Below are 16,446 nucleotides of genomic sequence, written 5' to 3'. Positions count from 1 at the left end.
AAAATATCTGTGACACCCAGTGTGCTTTTTCCACAGACGATGCGGACAGTGACATTATCTGCGCTACATCTTCTGTATAAAGTTTGCGCATCTTAAAAATATCTGTGACATCCAGTGTACTTTTTCCGTAGAAGCTGCGGACAGCAACATTATCTGCGCTACATCTCCTGTTTAACGTGTGCGCATACTAAACATATCTGTGACATCCAGTGTACTTTTTCCGTAGACGCTGCGGACAGCGACATTACCTGCGCTACATATCCATTGTGTCCCCTGCCGACAGGTACATTACCTGCGCTACATCTCCTGTATAACATTTGCACATCCTAAAAATCCTAATGTTCTCGCTCCTAATGTTTTAGAGGGTCAGCTCAGCAGCAGGCCCTCAAACATAATTTTTTGAAGGTCAGCTCAGCAGCAGGCCCTCGCCCATATTTTTTTCCATAGTCAGATCAGCAGCAGGCAATCGCCCCTAATCTTTTAGAGTTAGCTCAGCAGCAGACTCTCAACCATAATATTTTCGATGGTCAGCTCAGCAGCAGGCCCTCGCCCATAATTTTTTCCATGGTCGGATCAGCAGCAGGCACTCGCCCCTAATGTTTTATAGAGTCAGCTCGGCAGAAGACCCTCAACCATAATTTTTTTTGATGGTCAGATCAGCAGCAGGCCCTCGCCCCTAATGTTTTAGATGGTCAGCTCAGCAGCAGACCTTCACCCCTAATGTTTTAAATGGTCAGCTCAGCAGCAAACCCTCACCCACAATGTGTTAGAGGGTCACCAGCAGGCCCTTGCTCCTAATGTTTTTGAGGGTCACCAGCAGGCCATCAATCATAATTTTTCAAGGGTGTGTATGATGGCCTCCTTTATGTGTAATAAAGTGTGTATTGGAGTGCCGGTTCCTATTAATTTTTGGCAACCCTTTCACTTAGTGCATACGCTTTATGAGTGTAGGAGTCCCACTACCTGAACAATTGTACCACAATGTGAATGAGGCCCTCCTTTATGTGATATACAGGTTGTATCGTAGTGCCTCTTCCTTGTAATTTTTGGCAGCACTTGCATTTTATATACAAGTAAATATATAGGAAAGAATGTTTCCTAACAATTTTTCCTCTAAAATAAAAAAAGTCTACGGTTTTGTGCGTATTATTGTCAGTCTGCAAAATTGGCGTACTACTCGAACAACATAGTTCCCAGCAGCGACCTGGGAGTCCAAGATGCAACCAGACATCAGACATCCTCCCCGTGCTGTTTCCAAACCTTTTCAGTGGTGTTTCCATCAATTTCTGACCTTTTCCTGTGAACCAGACACCCCCCCTCTTCAGAGCAGGGGGTGCCTGGTTTAATGCTCAGGTTCTCCCATTGACTTCCATCCGGAGGTGTTCTACTCGAGCACCCGAGTACTTTGGTGCTCGATCAACACTAATAATATAATTTTTGTAATAGGTTTTACTAAAATTTTAGACTGTTTGGCATCTGCAGCCTACATGTATCAGTAGCAAATCCGTCGGACTGATTGTCTGACTGCTCAGTCTTTAGTCCCTTTCTTACCAGAACCTCGACGCAGATTTTTGACCAATGTTCACCAAATCAAAATCTCCCTGAAGACCATTTCTAAATATGATTTACTCAACTCACTTATAATTCAGTGGGTTTTATATAAATACATATGCAGCAAGCCCCTAGTGTATTACTTTTTTCTATTGCCATATAAAGCTTATCTTTCGTACCAGCCCAGACGTGGAAAGGTCGGACATCATTTATTATAAAATCCATGCTCAACTGGCTTTTCTGCAAGCATTGACATGTAACAGAGAATCAAACCATTTAGATCTACAGCATGTCAGACAATTCTTCCAGCATTTGAGCATTTCCTAATAGTACATACCTATCAGGACCCATAGGCAGAAAGCAGATGAAAATAATATAGCAGCAATTACACAACACATATGTTCAAAGGATTAGAAAAGAAGAGGAAAAGCCTACAGCATTTTGATTTCCAGTTGGCAAGTCTTGCTTTTGACTAGCTCTCCTTGTTAAGTGATAAAAAGTGACAGGCTGCATCTTATCTCATTGGCTGGTGACTTTAAAAACAGGGAGAAATAGAGCAAGTGTAGAATAGATAATGAGGACAGAATGCTGAGGATTTGATAGCAATGGAAACTGACTGAATTCTATTATCCCCATGAATATGTCTCTTTCTCTCCAACTTTCTTCCTAGAACAGGGTGTTCTCTTGAACACTAAACCCTTATCAGATGCTGCTCACCCCGTCACATCTGAATATAAAAAATATATTCTATTTTCACTTCGTAGTTAGACAGATGAAAGTTCAGCAGGCATGTCCAAATGCTGTAATAGATGTGATGTTGTATGCCTATTCTACAGTCACAGACCTCTGGATTAAGGCTTATGTACACAACAGTAGCGTGTTTTGCGGTCTTCAAATTATGGATCCGCAAAACACGGATACCAGCCATGTATGTTTGCTCATTTTGTGGAATGAAATGTCTGCCTTCTATAAAACAGCCCTATCCTTCTCCATAAAAAAAGACTAGATGTGGACAAAAAATACATTCGCACAAGGGATTTTGAAAATCCGCTTACAAATTTCAGCATGGAATCTGCACATATATTTTTCAGCCCATTTTTAATGCTCATGCCTATTGTATTGCTCATTTTCCATGGAATGTAGCTACAGATTAAACTCTCTGAATGTAAAGAGTCAAATCTGCCGCAAACTTAGGGCTAATTCACAGAACTGTATGGTCACTGTGCATGTGCTGCAGACCTCAAATAGTGATCCATAATGCATAGTCACCATACATTTGAATTCTGTGCTGCAGATACAGACCCATTGACTTGAATGGGTCCGCAATCCACAAAAAAAGACTTTTTTGTAAGGGATCATTCACATGACCGTATGGTCGCCGTGCCCATGTTGCGGATCACAAACAGCAAGTCTGCAATACACGGACACCACCTGTGCGAACTCTGCACTGCGGATACGGACCCATTGACTTAAATGGGTCCATGATCAGCAAGATATGGCAAAAGATAGGACATGTCCTATCTTTTGTGGTGCACAGGCATGGACCTGAAAGCCCATGGAAGGGCTTCGGAGTGTTTCTGTGGGCTTCTAATCCGTGCCTCCTCTCCACAAAAGATAGAACTCTGTGGAAGGGCTTAATAAATAATGAGAGACATTTGGGACTTTGAATAAGAATCTGGTAATTTTTCACAGCTGCCATATGGTTTAAAGAAGAGCATGTTTTGGAGGGAAAAAGTCAGACTTGTTTACCACCAACACCAGACAGACAGACCTTTTGAATGTCTGGTTTTAGCTATGTTGTTATGTCTGGGAACTTGTTTTTGTCTGGAAAAATGTATGTGTCATTGCCATTAAGTGACATTGAAGCTCTAATGTAAGTCTATGAGAGACAGGCGTGATAACTTTGTAATTGTTTGTGTTGAGTTTCTCCACTCCACACCTCCCACTCGAAGGTTCCAGTCAAGCTAGAAATGATATATAACGAGAGCAGTCAGAGCTCCTAGTGTTCTGCAGTTAGGGACCAGTGCTTGTAGGGGAGACTTATGTCAGTCTGCATGAGTGACCAGTAGAAGACACTGAGATGGGGTAGCTGAACCTCAGACCATGGGTCACTAGCCCTGTGACCAAGGAACTACCTGGACTACTGAGTGACAGACCTTGGGCTTCCAGCCTTTGGCCAGGGTACCAGCTGTCTGAGAGAAAGAGAAGGACAGCTAGCTCAGGCCTTTCCTCAGCTTCTAACTCATCTTCTGCCAGGGAGGAGACTGGAGAAGCCAGCCCTATGCCTCGCTTGTATTGTTTTGTATCTGAATTCCTCCAGTGAAGAAGCATACTGGTTAACTGCAGACCCTGACTATGGACTTATTTCCCATTGGGGTGCACCACACCGTACCATCCTTTCCAGTGAGCAGCAACACATGGTGACATCTCAACAGTGTCTGGGGGATCCAGAGTAGCATTTGGAACACCACAAACTCGGCTATTGCAGTGTCCTTAGAGTGCCTACACACAATGTGGATTACAAGCGTTTTTGTGCACAGATTTCCTGCGGAAAACCCACAGCGTAATACAGTACCTGCAAAGTGAATGAGATCTGACAAATCTCATGTACACTGTACTGCTTTTTTTCTTAGGTGTGGAAATTTACCTGTTGTAAGGATTTTAAAATCCACAGCATGTCAATTGTTCGTGCGATTCTGTGCCTTCTGTACAGTGGTTTTCCCCCAGACATGAGGTTGTTTACATAAACAAAAAAAAAACACACAAAAATCTACAACAAAATCTGCATAAAAAATGCACAGAAAATGCACCAAAACAGCTATAAATTGTGCAAATTTATGTGCATTTTTTTCATGCGGATTTCTTGCCGATTTTCGGCACCTAAATCCGCAGTGTATGTACCCACTGTATGCTCACCGAAACACGTTGCAGAATAGGTGAGGTTTTTCCATGCGGATTTACGTGCAGAAAAACAGCATAGTACAGTACCAGCAAAGTGCATGAGATTTAAACTTTGCAGATCTTTTTTTTGCTCAGAAACTGACCTGCCGTGTGGAATTCTAAATCTGCAGCATGTCAATTATATTTGCAGATTAAGCGGTTTCACTCTTTTCTGATGAAGGATGAGATCTGCAGCAAAACCACATCAAATCTACACCGAAAACTGCTGTTAGAAATTGCAGATTTTGTTACAGATATGTTGTAGATATGCACATAAATCCATATGGAAATTTGGGCAGATCTTATGTACATTCACCCACATTCATCTGCAGGTGGCCTTAGGCCCCTTTCACACGAGCAAGATTTCCACGCAGGTGAAATGCATGACGTGAACGCATCGCACCCGCACTGAATCCTGACCCATTCATTTCAATCTGCCTGTGTACATGAGCTTTTTTGTTCACGCATCAGTTCTGTGTTGTGTGAAAAACTCAGCATGCTCTATATTCAGCGTTTTTCATGCAGGCCTGGCCCCATAGAAGTGAATGGGTCTTCAGTGAAAAACGCATTGCATTCGCAAGCAAGTCTGGATGCAATGCATTTTTCACTGATGGTTGCTAAGAGATGTTTGTAAACCTTCCGTTTTTTTATCACGCGCGTGAAAAACGCATCAAAATGCATTGCACCCGCGCGGAAAAAACTGAACAACTGAACGCAATCGGAGACGAAACTGACTGAACTTGCTTGCAAAATGATGCGAGTTTCACTGAACACACCCTGAACGCATCCGGACCTAATCCGTCATGCTTGTGTGACCTTTGGGTGGTTGCACACGGTGCAGATTACAAGCAATTTTCTGTGCGGATTTCATGCAGATAAAGGTAGTTTAATACAGTACCAACAAAATGGAGGAGATTTGACAAATTTCATGCATACTGCTTTTTTCTTAGGTGCAGAAATTGAGCTATTGTGAGGATTTTGAAATCTACAGCATGTCAATTGTTCATGTGATTCTATACCTTCTGTAGAGGGGTTTTACCTGCAGACTTCAATAGGGTTGTTGACATAAAGCAAAAATCTGCACAAAAAGCTGCACTCAAAACCATATAAAACTGCACAAAAAGCACCAAAGCTGCAATAAAAAGTGTTGATTTATCTGCAAATTTTATGCAGTTTTTGTGCAGATTTGTTACAGATTTTCTGCTCACAAATCTGCACTGTGCGTCAGGCAGGGCCGTCTTTGCCACAGGGCTAAAGGGGCAGCTGCCCCGGGCCCAGTTGCTCCTGGGGGCCCAAGGGAACTCTGTTTCCCGACTCCCATTCATTAGTGACTGCGTCGCTAGGTTAAAACATTCAGGGCCTGGGCCCCTGATGTTTTGTCCCAGGCCCCAAATGTCCTGCCTGCCTGCTAGAATCGAATACACTGGGTGTAGAGGTGAAGGACCTGTGGTGACATCACAGGTCATGTGATCAGCAAAGCAGGCTGTGATAGGATGACCTGGATGATGTCACCATCATGTGACCAGTGCAGGGTTGGACCGGAGTGAAGAGGAGGAGGAGCCTAATGCTGATGTCTGATGAGGACTGGAGAGGTAAGTGAAGGGACAGGGAGAGGCAGAGCAATGCTGGGAGTTGTAGTTATTTAACTGGGATGTATGTTAGGGCTGAAGGGAGGGATGTTATTGACATGGAACTGTGTGCTTGAGGTGGCTGAGGGAGGGAGTGATGTTATTTACATGGGACTGTATGTTGAAAGTGGATGGTGGGGGGGAATGATGTTTATGTACATGGGACTTAATGTTTAGGCTACGTTCACACTTGCGTTTGGGGATCCGCTTGTGAGATCCGTTTCAAGGCTCTCACAAGCAGCCCCAAATGCATCAGTTTAACCCCAATGCATTCTGAATGGATGCGGATCCATTCAGAATGCATTCGTTCGGCTCCGTACGGCGTTCCGTTTTGGAGGCGGACCCCAAAATGCTGCAAGCAGCGTTTTTGTGTCCGCATGGCCTTGCGGAGCCAAACGGATCCGTCCTGACAATGTAAGTAAATGGGGACGGATCCCTTTGCATTGACTCAAAATGGTGCAATTGTAAACGGATCCATCCCCCATTGACTTTCAATGTAAGTCAGGACGGATCCGTATTGGGACTTAGAAATTCAAATCCAATACAAACGAATCGGTCCTGAACGGATGCATTCGTTTGTATTATCGGTGCGGATCCATCCTGTACAAGTACAGGACAGATCCGCACGAACGCAAGTGTGAAAGTAGCCTTAGGGGGTGATGTTTACATGGGACTGTGTGTTGGAGGCGGCTTGGGAGGAGGTGATGTTATTTACATGGGACTGTATGGTGGGGGGGAGGATTATAACTGCAGGGGGCACTGCAGATCCAGGGGACATTATAGGCGGTCTTATTACTTCTGGGGGCTCTATAGGTGGGTCTTATAGATCCACCTTATTTCTACTAAGCGCACTATGGGGGCCTTATTACTACTGAGGGGTCTGTAGGGAGCTTTATTACCACTGGGGGAACAATAGGGGGCCTTATTTCTACTGGGGACTCTGTGAGGGTATTATTAATATGGGAGGGCTCTTCTAATAATGGGGGCATTGTTGAGGAGCATTATCACGGTTGGGGCAGTGTTACTATTGAGGGCATTCTAGAAGGGAATTACTATTGGTGGGACTATGAGGAGCACTATTACTATGGGGGGCAGTAATGTTTCTTCAGGATAGTATTTGGGGGGGGGGGGCGTAACTAAAGGCTTATGGGCTCCGGTGCAAGAGTTCAGCTTGGGCCCCTCTTCCCTCAGTGCTTTGTGTGTCTTCTTATGCGGCACAAGGGTCTTTGGGCCCCTTCATGCTCCTGGGCCCGGTAGCGACTGCTACCTCTGCACCCCCTATAGCTACACCCCTGGGGGGGGGGACAAAGCAAGCAGCAGGATAACACTGTGGGGACTCCAGTTGGGGGATAATGATAGAATGTGAGGAAGCTAAGATATCTGTGTGTCACACTCTGCAGAGACGAGGCGGCTGAGAGAAGTTGTCCAGACCGAGTGGAGAAGATGATGAGAGAGAAGATCTACAGAGAAGATGATGACAGAGAGGAGACGTCACCTGGAGGCTCTGGACGTGACAGGTAAGTGCTGCTGTATAGCAAGTACAGCAAAGTGCGGGGGGGGGGGGGGCGGGATCCAGGGGGCCCAAGTAAATTCTTGCCCAGGGTCCAATCAATATTAAAGACGGCCCTGGCGTCAGGCACCTTTAGGCCACCGTATACATGTTGTGGAATATGTGCAGTTTTTCCATGTAGAAAAACCACAGAGTATTACAGTACCAAATCTCATGTACACTTTGCAGATTTTTTCTAAGCAAAAATTGACCTGCATAGTGGATTTCAAAATAAATAGCATGTCAGTTATGTTTGTGGTTTTAGCTGCAGATTTTACCCTTTTTAATGGAAAGGTGAGATCTGCGTCAAAACCATATCAAACCTGCAACAAAAACCGCTGTTAGACATTGTGGATTTTCGTGCAGATATGCTGCAAAATGTGCATAAATCTGCAGGGAAATTTGAGAGTCAAGCTTTTCTATTAAACAAGGTAGACACCCCAATAACAGAACTAGGTAGCTTATTCACCCCATTTTGAGAATCAAAATCTTAATAGAATTGTTCATCTATTAAACAAGATGGTTGTTTAACCCCCATCCCGACATATGACTTTATAGTACGTCATGGCGGCAAGTGACTTGCCGCATTTTGATGTACTATTACATCATGGTGATCGGGTGGGCACCAGAGCGGTGCGCACCCAATCACTGCAGGGGCCTGGCAGTCGCTGATAGCCGAGCCCCTCTTGTATCCGTGGATTAACCCCTTCTATGCTGCAGTCAGTGCTGACCGCTGCATGAAAGGGGTTTGCGGCAGGTGAAGGAACCCATTGAGTCCCCGCACTGCTGTAGTGGGGTCCCGATTGGTGACAAGGAAACCCGATGCTGTGCAGAGGCTGTCCAATGCCTTGCACGGCATCGGGACCTGCCTTCTACGGGGTGCGAGTAGATCCAGCCCCAGGCTGGGTCTCATAAGCAACCTGTTAGTGGATTACTTAGTGTAATACACTAACAGGCAATACATTACAATAGAGAAGTACTGTAATGCATTGCAGAGGGGATCAGACCCTCAAAAGTTGAAGCCCCAGAGTGGGAAATAAATATAGCTTAAAAATAAGCAAAAAAAGTGTTTTTTATAAAAAAAAATTGTTTCAAGTAAAAGAAGAAAAAACGCCCCCTTTCCCCTAATTTTATAATAAAAAATAGAAAAAAATAGAAAAAACACACATATGTATAACGTATCAGCACGTCCGTAACAACTGGCTCTATAAATATGTCACATGATCCACCCTGTCCGATAAACACCATAATAAAAAAAAATTAAAACTGTGTCAAAAAAAGCCATTTTTGTCAACTTACATCACAAAAAGTGCAACACCAAGCAATCAAAAAGGCATATGTCCCACAAAAAAACTATTGAACTGTCACCTCATCCTACAAAAAATAATCCCCTACATAAGAAAATCGCTCCCAAAAAAAATAAACTATAGCTCTCAGAACATGGAGACACTAAGGCCCCTTTCACACGGTCGAGTATTCCGCGCGGATGCGATGCGTGAGTTGAACGCATTGCACCCGCACTGAATCATGACCCATTCATTTCTATGGGGCTGTGCACACGAGCGGTGATTTTCCTCTTTGTGCGTTTTTCACGTAACGCAGGCCCCATAGAAATGAATGGGGTTGCGTGAAAATCGCTTTTCGATTTTCACGCACGGTTGCTAGGAGACGATCGGGATGGAGACCCGATCATTATTATTTTCCCTTATAACATGGTTATAAGGTTAAATAATAGCATTCTGAATACAGAATACATAGTAAAATAGGGCTGGAGGGGTTAAAAAAAAATAATAATAATTAAACTCACCTTAGTCCACTTGATCTCGCAGCCCGGCTTCTCTTCTGTCTCCTTTGCTGATTGCAGGAAAAGGACCTGTGGTGACATCACTCCGGTTATCACATGATCCATCACATGATCTTTTACCATGGTGATGGATCATGTGATGGACCATGTGATGACCAGAGTGACGTCACCACAGGTCCTTTTCCTGCAATCAGCAAAGAAGGAGACAGAAGAGAAGCCGGGCTGCGCGATCAAGTAGACTAAGGTGAGTTTAATATTTTTTTATTTATTTTTTAACCCCTCTATTGTACTATGCATTCTGTATTCAGAATGCTATTATTTTCCCTTATAACCATGTTATAAGGAAAAATAATACAATCTACAGAACACCGATCGAAGTTCGGGTTTGGGTACCAAAATGTGCGATTTTTCTCATGCGAGTGCAAAACGCATTACAATGTTTTGCACTCGCGCGCAAAAATCGTGCATGTTCCCGCAACGCATCTTTTCCCGAAACGCCCGTGTGAAAGAGGCCTAAAACATCATGTTTTTGTTTCAAATATGATATTATTGTGTTAAAGTGAAATTAATAAAAAAAAGTATACATATTAGATATCGCCGTGTCCGCAACAACCAGCTCTAAAAAAATAACATGACCTAACTCCTCAGGTGAACACCGTAAAAAAAAAAAAAAATGTAAACTGTGTCAAAAAAAGCCATTTTTGTCACCTTACAAACCAACACTACGCGATCAAAAAAACGTAGGCCGCCCAAAATAGTACCAATCAAACCATCACCTCATCCTGCCAAAAATCAGACCCTACCTAAGACAGTCAAAAAATAAAAAAACCTATGACTCTCAGACAATGGAGACAATAAAATATGATTTTTTTCTTTGCTTCAAAACTGATATTATTGTGTTAAAGTGAAAAAATATTAATAATAGACATATTAGGTATTGCCACATCCATAACAACCTGCTCTATAAAAATATCACACGACCTAACTCCTCAGGTGAACACCGTAAGAAAAGAAAATAAAAACAGTGCCAAAAAAGACATTTTTTGTCACCTAACATCACATAAAGTGCAACACCAAGCGATCCAAAATGCATATGCCCCAGAAAATAGTACCAATCAAACCTTCACCTCATCCCACAAAAATTGAGACCCTAACTAAGACAATCGTTAAAAAAAATTAAAAAGCTATGGCTCTCAGACTATAGAGACACTAAAACATAATTTTTTTTAAATTTAAAAAATGCTATTATTGTGTAAAACTTAATAAATAAGAAAAAGTATACATATTAGGTATTTCCATGTCCGTAACGATCTGCTGTATAAAAATATCACATGACCTAACTCCTCAGGTGAACGCTGTAAAAATAAATAAATAAAAACATCCAACAACCAATTTTTTTGTCACCTTGCCCCATAAAGTGTAATAATGAATGATCAAAAAATCATATATACCCAAAAATAATAGCAATAAAAACGTCAACTCTTCCTGCAAAAAACCAGCCCCTGCGCAAGACTATTGGAAAAAAAATAAAAAATTAAGGCGTTCAGAAAATGGAGACACAAAAACATAATAAAAAAAATTAAAAAATGCTTTATTATGTAAAACTGAAACAAACAAAGAAAGTCGACATATTTCATATCATTGTGTCTGTAACAAGCTGCTCTATAAAAATAGCACATGATCTACCCTGTCAGATGTATGTTGTAAAAAATAAAAACGGTGCCAAAACAGTCATTTTATGGTTACTTTGTCTCACAAAAAACATAATATGGAGCAATTAAAAATTATATGTACCCCAAAATAGTACCAATACATCTGGCACCTTATCCCTTAGTTTCCAAACTGGGGTCACTTTTTGGGAGTTTCTACTGTAAGGGTGCATTAGGGAGGCTTCAAATGGTACATGGCATCTAAAAACCAGTCCAGCAAAATCTGCCTTCCAAAAACCATATGGCACTCCTTTTCTTCTGCACCCTGCCGTGTGTCCTTACATCAGTTTATGACCATATGTGGGGTGTTTCTGTAAACCGCAGAATCAGGATAATAAATATTGAGTTTTGTTTGGCTGGTAACCCTCCATGTGTTAAAGAAAAAAATGGATTAAAATGGAAAATCTGCCAAAAAAGTAAAATTTTGAAATTTCATCTCCATTTTTCTTTAATTCTTGTGGAACAACTAAAGGGGTTAACAAAGTTTGTAAAATCAGTTTTGAGTAACTTGAGGGGTGTAGTTTCTACAATGGGGTTATTTATAGGGTGGTTTCCACTTTGTAAGCCACACAAAGTGACTTCAGACCGGAACTGGTCCTTAAAAAGTAGTGTTGATCGCAAATATTCTAATCATGAATTTCTCTTGTGAATAACAGCACTTCGAGAATTCACAAAGAAGTAGAATATAGTGCTATATATTCGTAATTGAGAATATTCTAGATTTTTTTTTTTTTCATCAGTAACCTCCCTTCTTGCTTGTGGGCCAATGAGAAGGCTGCAATATTTTTGTCCGAGCTTAGCAGCATCCCTAGCAACCAATAGGAAATTTGCCTACCCCTTTACTATATAAAAAAAACTCCCCAGTAGACATTTTCTGCTGTTTTTTGCAGTTCTGAGAGAGCAGTGAAATTGCTGTGCTCTGTGCTTTCATCTGGATCCTATTCCTTATCCAATTACATTAGATAGTTAGCATATATATATATATATATATATATATATATAAAGTGGAAACACGGACAGCACTCCAAGTAGAAAAGTGGTATTAAATCACCCATGCCATCTGCATGGGTGATTTAATACCACTTTTCTACTTGGAGTGCTGTCCGTGTTTCCACTTTGTCTATTTGGGGTAAGCAGCTATATCCCTGGACGTAGCACCCATACTACCTGTTTCCAGTGCCGCCATTATTTTTTCTTTTTTATATATATATATATATATATATATATATATATATATAATACAGATAGTTAGTGGGAGATAGTCAGTGTAGGTTAGATAGTGATATAATGTAGCTGATAGGTTCCAGTGCAGGGTGTTAGGTAGTGTGATAGGAATTACTGCTGTCCATACATACATGCTACAGACATAGTGCTGTTTTGTCACAACAATACCTAGTGCACCAATCGTTAATTTCTAACGATAATTTGTTTTCCCTTAGTCCTAACAGCAGCACAGATAGGGTTAACTGCCCCCCGTGGACTGGTAGGACCGGCGGAATTTTTAATGAGCCCAAAGAATAACCAATAGAAGAACTCCAGCTCCCTTAAAGGGAGGGGTTCGCCCCCCAGCCCACCGTGTCTATAACAAGAAAGTACTTTTAGGGTGGGAAATTTGTGTGCTGCTGTTAGGACTAAGGGAAAAAAATTATCGTTAGAAATTAATGATTCCCTTACGTCCTACCAGCAGCACAGATGGGGAGATAGCAAGAAGAATCCCCAAGGGAGGGTCCTCATGTTCGGCAGAAGTAAGGGACACATCGCCCCCAGGTATCGCTTAGGTAGCTAACTGGGGGAAAAATTGAAAAAAATAAGCGCAGAGAGATAAGCGCTAGATGACAAAAGAAAAGAGACCAAACAGACATAGCTGATAATGGTCTCCAAATCCCAAAAAGGGAGAGCTTCGCCAGTCCACCTGTCCAAAGGACAGAAAAAAACACGGTGGGCTGGGGGGCGAACCCCTCCCTTTAAGGGAGCTGGATGTCACGAGGGTATCAAGAGCCACGTCTGACTCCGTTATACCCGGGGTCAGGAGGTCGCAGCGGGTGGCTGCGCGCTCTATATCTAAAGATCACGTTGTTTCTTAGTGATTGTTTTCTGTGTTTGCCTTGCTATCCTTTTTGTCTCAATCAGGGATCCGTAGCTTCTCCTCCTCAGCTGTTTCTTGTCTGCCACTCCCAACCTCCTTATATTCTCCCCTCACACTTCTCTAGTTGCCAGTTATAGAGCTTCCTGCCTGGACATCTATACTGACCCACTGGAGTTGTGAATCCTGGTTGTCGTTCCAGGGTGCTACCCTCCGGATCCCTGTTGGGCTTCTTGTTGTCTCCTGTTGTCGCCCACCTGGGATTATATGTTGAGTTTGTATTGTCTGTCCTTCCCTTGGTGTTTTCCTTTAGAGCTAGTGGTGCGGACTAGTGTTCCCACCGCCCTGTTCACTATCTAGAGCTCAGCTTAGGGAAAGCCAGGGCTTTAGGCACGTGATCGGCGTACGGGTGAGGAACCCGTCTAGGGACGTCAGGGCAGCCAGGTGCCAGCCGCTAGGTGAGTCAGGGGTCACTACCTTCCCTCTCACTTGGGCAGGGCCTTCCTTGTTCCCTCCCTCTATGTCACGTATGTGATAGTCACGCCGACCGTGATATTATAACTGGCCATTACTTTTTGAGAAAAAAAAAAAATATAATAATAATTTCTTTTTGTTGTTTTTTTTTTTCTCTACTTAGAATCCAATATGGATCCTATTGCTGCCTTGGCAAAACAGCTTCAAGGTCTGTCTTTGGAGGTGGCATGATTGAAGTCGTCTGTCCTCCAACAACAGCAGCAAATGCAGCAGACCGCACCCCTAGTGGTTGCTATGGGTAACCAGGTTGTTACAGAACCCAAGGTTGTTCTTCCTGACAGATTTTCTGGGGGAAGGGACAAATTTGCGACGTTCCGTGAGGCCTGCAAATTATACTTTAAGTTGCGCCCTTACTCCTCAGGTAATGAAGAACAGCGGGTAGGGATTGTCATTTCCCTGCTTCAGGGGGACCCACAATCCTGGGCGTTCTCGTTACCCCCTGGTTCCCAGGCTCTCCGGTCAGTGGAGGGATTTTTTGGGGCTTTGGGTCTCATATATGATGACCCGGACCGAGTCGCCCCGGCTGAGTCGAAGTTACGGAGACTCCTACAGGGAGATCGGTCAGCAGAGGAATATTGCTCAGAGTTCCGTAGGTGGGCTACGGATACTCAGTGGAACGACCCGGCTCTCAGGAGTCAGTTCTGCTCTGGGTTATCTGAAAGGGTTAAGGATGCACTGGCGCTGTATGAGACCCCCCTTTCCCTTGATGCTGTTATGTCTCTCTCTATCAGAATAGATAGGCGTCTTAGGGAGAGATCGAAAATTCCTGAGCAATTGGTTACCTCTCCCAAGCAACAATTAGTCTGTACTGACTTAGATGAGCCTATGCAGCTAGGCGGAACTTCTCGTCAGGTCCGTCCTCCTGAGGTTCGCCGTAGGGGGGGGGCTTGTTTTTTCTGTGGGGGGAAGGGTCATTTCATTAATGTCTGTCCCTCCTTTCTCAAAAACAAAAGACCGTCGGAAAACTACTAACCCCAGGCTGTGCGGAGGATGTCAGCCGGGGGGTATACGTTTCCTCCATACGAACATCTCAATTTGTGTTACCAGCGGTTATTGTTTTTGGTGTTAAGACGGAGTCTATTTCTTTTTTTCTAGACAGTGGAGCAGGGGTAAATTTGATAGATGCCCATTTTGCCCGCACTATGGGTTTGTCTCTCTGTACGCTGCAGAGACCTATTCCCGTATTCGCTATAGATTCGGCTCCTCTGTCTCAGAGAAACCTCACCCACATTGTTCATAATTTACACCTTCGGGTAGGGGACCACCATAATGAGTGTCTTTCATGTTACGTTCTGGAGGGCCTTCCCTCTCCTGTGGTATTGGGTCTTCCCTGGTTGGTAGCGCACAATCCAGTGGTGGATTGGCAGGCCAGGGAGATATTGGAGTGGAGTGAGCATTGCAGAGAGAATTGCTTAAATAACAATTACTTAATCGCCTCCATAGCTTCCCTACCTACATTTATTTCGGACTTTGAGGACGTTTTTTCTGAAAAGGGTTGTCAGAAGCTACCACCTCATCGTCCTTATGATTGCCCGGTTAATCTGATTCCCGGTGCAAAATTACCCAAGTCCAGGTTGTATAATCTTTCGGGTCCCGAGAGACAAGCCATGAAAGATTATATCTCCGAGAGTCTGGCTAAGGGACACATCAGACCCTCTTCTTCACCCGTGGCTGCAGGGTTTTTCTTTGTTAAAAAGAAAGATGGGGGCCTGAGTCCTTGCCTAGATTTCCATGAGCTAAACCAGATAACCATCCGAGACCCATACCCTCTTCCTCTCATTCCTGACCTTTTTAATCAGATTTCGGGTGCTAGGTGGTTCTCCAAACTTGATCTTAGGGGGGCCTACAATCTGATTCGTATCAGGGAAGGGGATGAGTGGAAGACAGCTTTTAACACCCCTGAGGGGCATTATGAAAATCTAGTTATGCCTTTCGGTCTGACCAATGCCCCCGCTGTCTTCCAACATTTCGTTAATGATATTTTTAGTCATCTCATCGGCAGGTTTGTAGTCATATACCTAGATGATATCTTAATTTATTCGGCTGATCTGAAAACACATGAGGTGCATGTCAGGCAAGTACTGCAGGTCCTACGGACGAATAAATTATATGCGAAAATTGAAAAATGTGTCTTCGCCGTTCAGGAAATACAGTTCCTGGGATATCTATTATCTGCTTCAGGTTTCCGTATGGATCCTGGGAAGGTCCAGGCAATTTTAGATTGGGATCTTCCTGAGAACCTTAAAGCCCTACAACGGTTTTTGGGTTTCTCAAATTTCTATAGAAAGTTCATAAAAAATTATTCAGTGATCGTTAAACCCCTTACCGACATGACTAGGAAGGGAACTGATTTTTCCAAATGGTCTGACGCCGCTAAAAATGCATTTTCCTCTCTAAAAGAGAGGTTTACCTCGGCACCTGTTCTAATTCAACCTGATGTCTCCCAGCCTTTTATTGTTGAGGTAGATGCGTCAGAGGTGGGAGTGGGGGCTGTATTGTCTCAGGGTCCGTCTCCTGGCAAATGGCGCCCTTGCGCTTTCTTTTCCAAAAAATTATCTTCTGCAGAGAAGAACTATGATGTTGGAAATAGGGAACTGTTGGCGATTAAACTGGCGCTTGAAGAGTGGCGTCACTTCTTAGAGGGAGCA

This window comes from Bufo bufo, chromosome 6, assembly GCF_905171765.1.
Source record: "Bufo bufo chromosome 6, aBufBuf1.1, whole genome shotgun sequence".
Lineage (NCBI taxonomy): Eukaryota > Metazoa > Chordata > Amphibia > Anura > Bufonidae > Bufo > Bufo bufo.
The sequence above is the reverse complement of the archived record's forward strand: the minus strand, read 5'-3'. Positions refer to the sequence as shown.